We start from the raw sequence: 6,876 nt of genomic DNA, 5'->3' as shown, positions 1-6,876 counted from the left end.
TGTCTGACCACACCAAAATGGTGCCCGGGAAAAGGACTCGCATGCGCAACGCATCAGCCTTGATATCCGCCAAAATGTCCTTCACTTTTCGAACTCCCAGGTCATTGCCCCCCGCATGAACGACCAGCACATCCGGGGGCCTATCCCTCAAAGCGAAACGCTCCACCTCCCTCATGACACGCTCCCACCTCATGCCCGGGAAACCCAACCACATCACCCTAGCTACCTCCCTGGGGATACCTAATTGCCTGCCTGCTGGTAGAGAATCACCTCTCCTGGCCCCCCAGCAGACGTACGAATGCCCCAGGATCCAAACGAGGCGTTGAGAACCTCCATCTGGAATGAAAACAAGAGAAATAACACAACAACCAAAGGAATGTTACAAGCACAGTCCTCCCCCCCATAAATCCCACAGCAAAACAACCCCCAGCCGCACCATCCTTACCCCAGTAGCAACTGCGGCCGGACATAGGACCGGAACCTCCGGGACTCCCATCTACCAATCCGGCGAACCACCGCCTCCTCCAGCCCACATCGAGCCGCCTCCGTGGCCGCCCCAATCCGAAAAGAGTGGGACGCGTAGTCCCGCTCATCCAAACCCACCGCCCTCAGGCATTGCCGAAAGACCGACACAAACTGAAAACGGGATAGAAAAGAGCCCTCCTCGTGCACCAAAAAGGGGCCCGCCCTCCCAGGCCGTACCGCCCGGAAAGCCCGTACCGCCGCCACCGGGCACACTACCGAGCCCGGCAGGGCGAGCAGCGTAATCGCCACTCCCTTGCCCCGTTGATCAGTCTTAGACCTACGCAACCGTATACTCACCCGATCCGCAACCACCTGCACGTCCTGATCCAACAGACCCCCAGCCACCCGTTTTGAGCGACACACCAACTCCCCAATCCTAAAAGCCCCATAAAACGCCAGTGAAAACGCTGCCGTAAACAGGACGGTCTCGTAAGCAGACGAGCAAACGTCCACCAGCCGAGAACAAATTGCCACCAGATTGTCAAATGACACCGGCCGGCGCGCATCCCTACCCTTCCAATCCCTCCTGTACCCCTTCAACGTGTGCCTCACCCAAAAATCCTTCGTCCCGTCCGGCTCCCCCCACAGTTTGAACAAAAAGGCCAACCCCGCCAGCTTCCGCTCAATAGATGCGGGAGACAGGCCCGTCTCAATGTTCCGGGCAACCCAGTACAATACCACCCAGCGCCGGTCGGAGCCCCGACCAGCCACTCCAACCTCCCGCAGGAACGCCCACCATTCCGCCCACACTCTAGAATAAGCGGACCATGTAGCCTCACTCAACGACCTTTTTAACCAACCTGCGGCGATTCCAAGGGAAGTTCCCACATCCACCCGGGGCATGGCGCCCCCGACTCCTCCGCTCCCGGCGCCAGCTGCCGGAACTTGTCCCACTGAAAACGAGAGAGCGAGTCAGCCAAAGAATTCTCCACCCCAGGTATGTGCACAGCATAAACGTAAACATTGAGCCGCAAACATCGAAAGACCAGGTGTCGCAGCAGCCGGATGACCGGGGGGGAAGAAGCAGTCATCCGATTGAGGACCTGGACCACCCCCATGTTATCGCAATTGATGCGCAACTTCAAATTACGAAACTCCGCCCCCCATAACTCCAATGCCACCACTATCGGGAACAATTCTAGCAAAACCAAATTGCCCAACAACCCCGCAACCTCCCATGAGCGTGGCCAAGGTTCCGCACTCCACCGACCCCGGAAAAAGGCCCCATAACCCGTTGAGCCAGCCGCGTCAGTAACCAACTCCACATCGAAGTTGCTCACTGGCCCCGACATCCACATAGCCCGCCCATTATACGACTCCAAAAATTCATGCCAAGCCCGCAGGTCCTCCCGGTGTTCCCTTCGCAAACGTACGAAGTGGGTAGGGGCGGTTATACCCCGGCAGTGGCCCCCGACAGCCGTCGGCAGAACACACGGCCCATAGGGATGATCCGGCAAGCGAAATTCAGCTTGCCCAACAGGGACTGCAGGGCCCGAAGCTGAACCTTCGGCCGGCCCTGCATGCCTGCCAACTCCGCCTGCAGATCCCGTAATTTATTCTCTGGCAATCGACACTCCATTGCCACAGAATCAATCACGATTCCCAGAAAACTCAATTCCGTCACCGGGCCCTCCGTCTTATCCCCCGCCAACGGCACCCCGAACCTGCCCGCAATGTGCTGCAACGTGGACAGAAGAATCGCACACACACTGGAGGCAGGCGGGCCCACGCACAGAAAATCATCCAAATAGTGGATGACCGACTCCAGGCCCGAAACATCTCTCACCACCCATTCCAAGAATGAACTAAAAGCTTCAAAATAGGCGCATGAAATGGAACAACCCATGGGCAGGCACAAGTCCACATAAAACTTGCCCCGCCAATGGCATCCCAACAGCCGGAAGCTGTCCGGGTGGACCGGCAGAAGGCGAAACGCCGATTCCACATCCGCCTTGGCCATGAGAGCCCCACGACCATACCGCCTGACCCACCGTACCGCCGCGTCAAAAGAAGTGTAGGAAACCGTACACGCCTCCGGGTCAATGAAATCATTGACCGACCCCCCTTTCGGAAAAGACAGGTGATGAATCAAGCGAAACTTCCCCGGCTCCTTCTTAGGAACTACACCCAACGGGGAGACCACCAGGTCCCCCCACGGCTGCACTTCGAAAGGACCACCCATCCGGCCCAGCGCCACCTCTTTACCCAATTTTTCATCCACAACCCCCGGGTGATCTAAAGCCGATCGCAAATTCCTGGCCAACGGCGGCACCCCCCCCAAAGAACAGGGAATCCTAAAACCGTCCCGAAAACCCAGAATTAACCCACGCGCCGCCGCACCATCCGGATACCTATTTAGGAAAGGAAGCATCCTTCCCAGGTTCACCGGCGTCATCCCTTTTGTGACCGGCGGCACCGGCACGCTGACCTTTTTTGAAACAGCGAGACAGGGGGTGGGTGCCGCCGCACCCGGAGCACTCATGCTTGAAGCGGCACGCGCCTCCGAATTTACAAGCCCCTTCATTAAAGGGCCAGCACACCCCCCACTTCTTTCCGGCCGGCAGTCCCGAGGAAGACGCACTCCCGGCCCCCCCCTGAAGAAACGGAGTGGGGGCCCGCGGAGCAGACATAAGCCTCATCCAGAGGCTTATGTCCTTGTGATCCCACCGCAGGTCAGCCCGCACTGCCTTACGCTGACGAAACTGCTCATCATAGCGCAGCCAAGCCAGCCCTCCATACACTCGGTGAGCCTCCCCAATCGCGTCCAGGTAACAAAATAACGCCGAGCAATGCTCGGGGTTCTTTTCCCCTATCACGCTAGCCAATATAGCGAACGCCTGAAGCCAATTTGCAAATGTGCGCGGGATCAGCCGATACCTACGTTTTTCCTCGTCGTCCTTCTTGGAACTGTCCGGCTTAACCCTGTCCAAATTAAATTTCTCGAGGGGGAGCAAGGAGAAAATCTCCACATACTCACCCTTGCAGATTTTGTCCCGCACCTCCTGCTTCAAATGCGCCCCCAATGGGCCTTCGAAACAAACATAGACTTCGCACCGGGCAGCATCCGCGATCCTAACCAGGTCAGACCGCGCCCCCGGGTCCGCGGGCACCGGGGGGACCCCCGGGCCCACAGCCCCCGCATCCGTGCTCCCCGACACCGCGGCAGGCGGTGCATCCCGCGCAGGAATGACCTCCGCCCCCCCGGCCCCCCCCACAGTACCCATCCAGGGGGCCACCTGAGGCGACCCGGAGCCCCCAGCAAACTTACCCACCAGGGCCTGCAGCCCCCCCAACAGCTCCTGCAACTGACCTGACGGCCCCCCCGGGGCCACAGGCCCCGCCCCCTGCGCTGAACCTGCCACAACCCCCCCCAATACATCCCGGGATCCCGTGGGCACCGCACCCCCCTGCGCCACCCCCATCAGATCCCGCAAGGCATCCGCCAGCAATGTAGACTCCCGCAACTTACCCGGGCCCCCAGGGGCCTCGGCGACCGGTACCGGTCCGGGTGTAGAAAAGGACCCCTCCTCCTCCTGGGACAGCTCGCTCTCCGAACCGACCTCTCCAACGCGCACCGGGGACGCGGCAATCCCCCTGTGCTCCGCGCGGTCCATCCGGTCCCTGCGATCCGGGACTGCAGGCAATGTCCTCCTCCCCCCGCCGCCCCCGGCATGCCGGCGTCTAAAACCAGCCCCGCCAGGCACCTTGGCAGCCTTCTGCGACCCACCCTCCCCCCCCTCCGGCATGCGACCCCCCCGGAGCGCCCCCCTCCCCCCCACCGCGCGGATGCTGGCCCCAGACCCAGCCTGCCGCAGATCCCCCGCCACGTGCACCCCCCCCCCTTGGCCTGCCGACCCAGAGCCATCCACACTCCCCCCCACCTCCACCGGGCCCCGTGCGGTCCCGGCGCCATTTTCATGCGGCCGTGAAGCCCCGCCCCCCTCCGTTCGGCGGCGTAACGACCGCCCGGACCGGGGGGAGCCGATAACCTGTCGTTTTGCCGGGGGGACCGATCGGTCCACCCCCGGGCTCCGGGAGTCACGAGGCGGCCGAGGAGTAGGCCCAGGAGAAAAACGCGCCGGAGGCCGAGACCTCCGCGCGCGCAGTGGAACCTCACCTGTCCCGCCGCCGTCCACATCGCCGTCCGTCAGGTCACCCACACGTTCCCGCAGCCAGTCCGCACCGTGCACCTCCGCCGCCCGTCGCAGCCGCGCGAAGAGTCCCTCGAGGTCCGCCATAGCAGAGGAGCAGCGAAAAAAACTGCCTCCTCTGTGTCACACTGGGCTCCGAATGATTCCTTAAAGCCACACCTCTCCCTTTTATGTGACCCCTCCCCTACACTGAACTTGTTTCCTGCAAACCTTTTCCTGAACTCCACCCATAAAGCTTAACCCTCTGTGTCCCTCATCCACACTGTCATGTCCAGCACTCCTTATATCATTGCATTCATAATCCGTGCTTCTCTGGACAGTTGAGCACCTGTACTCTTCTACTGTGAAGCCATGCTGTTGTCTATATTATAATAATATGGGATTTATATAATGCCAACAGTTTACGCATCTCTTTACAACATAGAGGGGGGACAGTACAATTACAATACAGTGCAGAATAGAAGGAATAGGAGGGCCCTGCTCATGGAGCTAGTTACAATCTAAAGGGAGAGGGAGCTGGTACAAAAGATAATAGCTGTGGGGGATTATCTGATGGAGGTGACTCAGGAACAGTTCTGAGGTGGGGCATGCTTACATGAATAAGTGAGTTTTCAGGGATCACCTAAAGGCAGAGAGGGTAGGGGCTGACTGGACATACCGGGGCAGGGAGTTCCAGAGAATGGGAGAGGCTCTGGAGAAGTCCTGGAGGCAAGCATGGGAGGAGGTAACAAGAGAGAGAGAGAGTAGGTGGTCTTGGGAGAAGCGGAGAGGACGACTTTGGCAATATCCGCAGATAAGGTTGGTGATGTAGCCTGGGGCTATGTTGTGGATGGCCTTATATCTTATGGTTATTTTCCATTTTGTACGATGGGGTAGGGGAAGTTAGGGAAGGGATTGAAAGAGAGGAGCAGTAGTCACAGAGCAGTTAGTAAGGTGTATTAGTCTAGCAGCAGCATTCATAATAGACTGAAGGGGGGATAGCCTGTGTAAAGGTAGGCCAGTGAGGAGAGCGTTGCAGTAGTCAAGTTCGTAAATAATCAAGGAGTGAATAAGTTGTTTTGTGGTGTCATTAGTCAGGAAGGGGCAAATTCTGGAAATGTTGCGGAGGTTAAGTATGTGCCAGTAATTGGATGTGGGGGCTGTAGGGGAGGTCAGAGTCTAGGATTACACCCAGCACCTTGGCGTGTGTGGAGGAACTAATGGTTGTGTCATTAATCTCAATGGTAATGTCATGGCGAGGGGATCGGGGAAGGAGGAAATATTAGTATATTAGCTCAGTTTTAGAAAGATTATGTTTAAGGAAGTGGTGTGACATGAGATGCATACTGAAATGTTGATCTGTAATATAGGGTACACACTATAAGAAAACCGGACGAACAATTTTCTTTGTTTCACAGCAAATCAGAACGATGAAAGAAAATTTGTGTGACAATTTTCATACGACAAATGCTTTTTTTGTTGTTTTCTTGTATGAAAACACTACACATTAAGTGAAAATCGTTTGTTCTGTTACCATACCCACACATTATGGGGGTGTATTGAGGAGTCAAGGGATAGATATGGGTGTTGTCAGCATAGAAGTGGTATTGAAAGCCATGGGTGGTTATCAACTGGCTCAGGGAAGAGGTATAGATAGAGAATAGGAGGAGCCCAAGGACGGAGCCTTGGGGTTCCCCAACAGGAAGAGGAGAAGATGGTGTTGTATGTGACACTGAAAGTGTGCCGAGATAGGTAGGAGGAGACCCAGGAAAGAGTAGAATCACAGTGGCCGAGGGAGTGGAGTTTGTTGAGGAGATGGGGTGGTCAACTGTGTCGAAGGCAGCATAAATGTCTAAGAGTATGAGCATTGAGTATTGACCATTGGTTTTAGCAGTTAGTAGGTCATTGGTGAGTTTTATTAGGGCAGTTTCAGTAGAATGTTGTGGGTGGAAGCTGGACTTTAGGGGATCAAGAAGGTTGTTGTCAATGAGTTAGGAGCTCATGTGGTTGTAGACAAGATGTTCAAGAAGCATGGAGGCAAACAGGAGCAGTGAGATGAGTCTTAAGTTATTACAACAGGTGGGGTCCAGTGAGGTTTTTTTTAGGTATAGGTGCAACCGGTGCATGTTTGAGCGGCGTGGGAAAATTTCTGGGGGAGAGGCTGAAGATGTGGGCTAGAGTTTGGGATAGAGCAGGAAGGTGGTTGCAGTAATTGTGAGGG

The sequence above is a fragment of the Lithobates pipiens genome, unplaced genomic scaffold (genome assembly GCF_037356315.1).
Source record: "Lithobates pipiens isolate NorthernLeopardFrog02 unplaced genomic scaffold, aLitPip1_a1.2 Scaffold_8, whole genome shotgun sequence".
Lineage (NCBI taxonomy): Eukaryota > Metazoa > Chordata > Amphibia > Anura > Ranidae > Lithobates > Lithobates pipiens.
Note: the sequence above shows the minus strand (reverse complement) of the source record.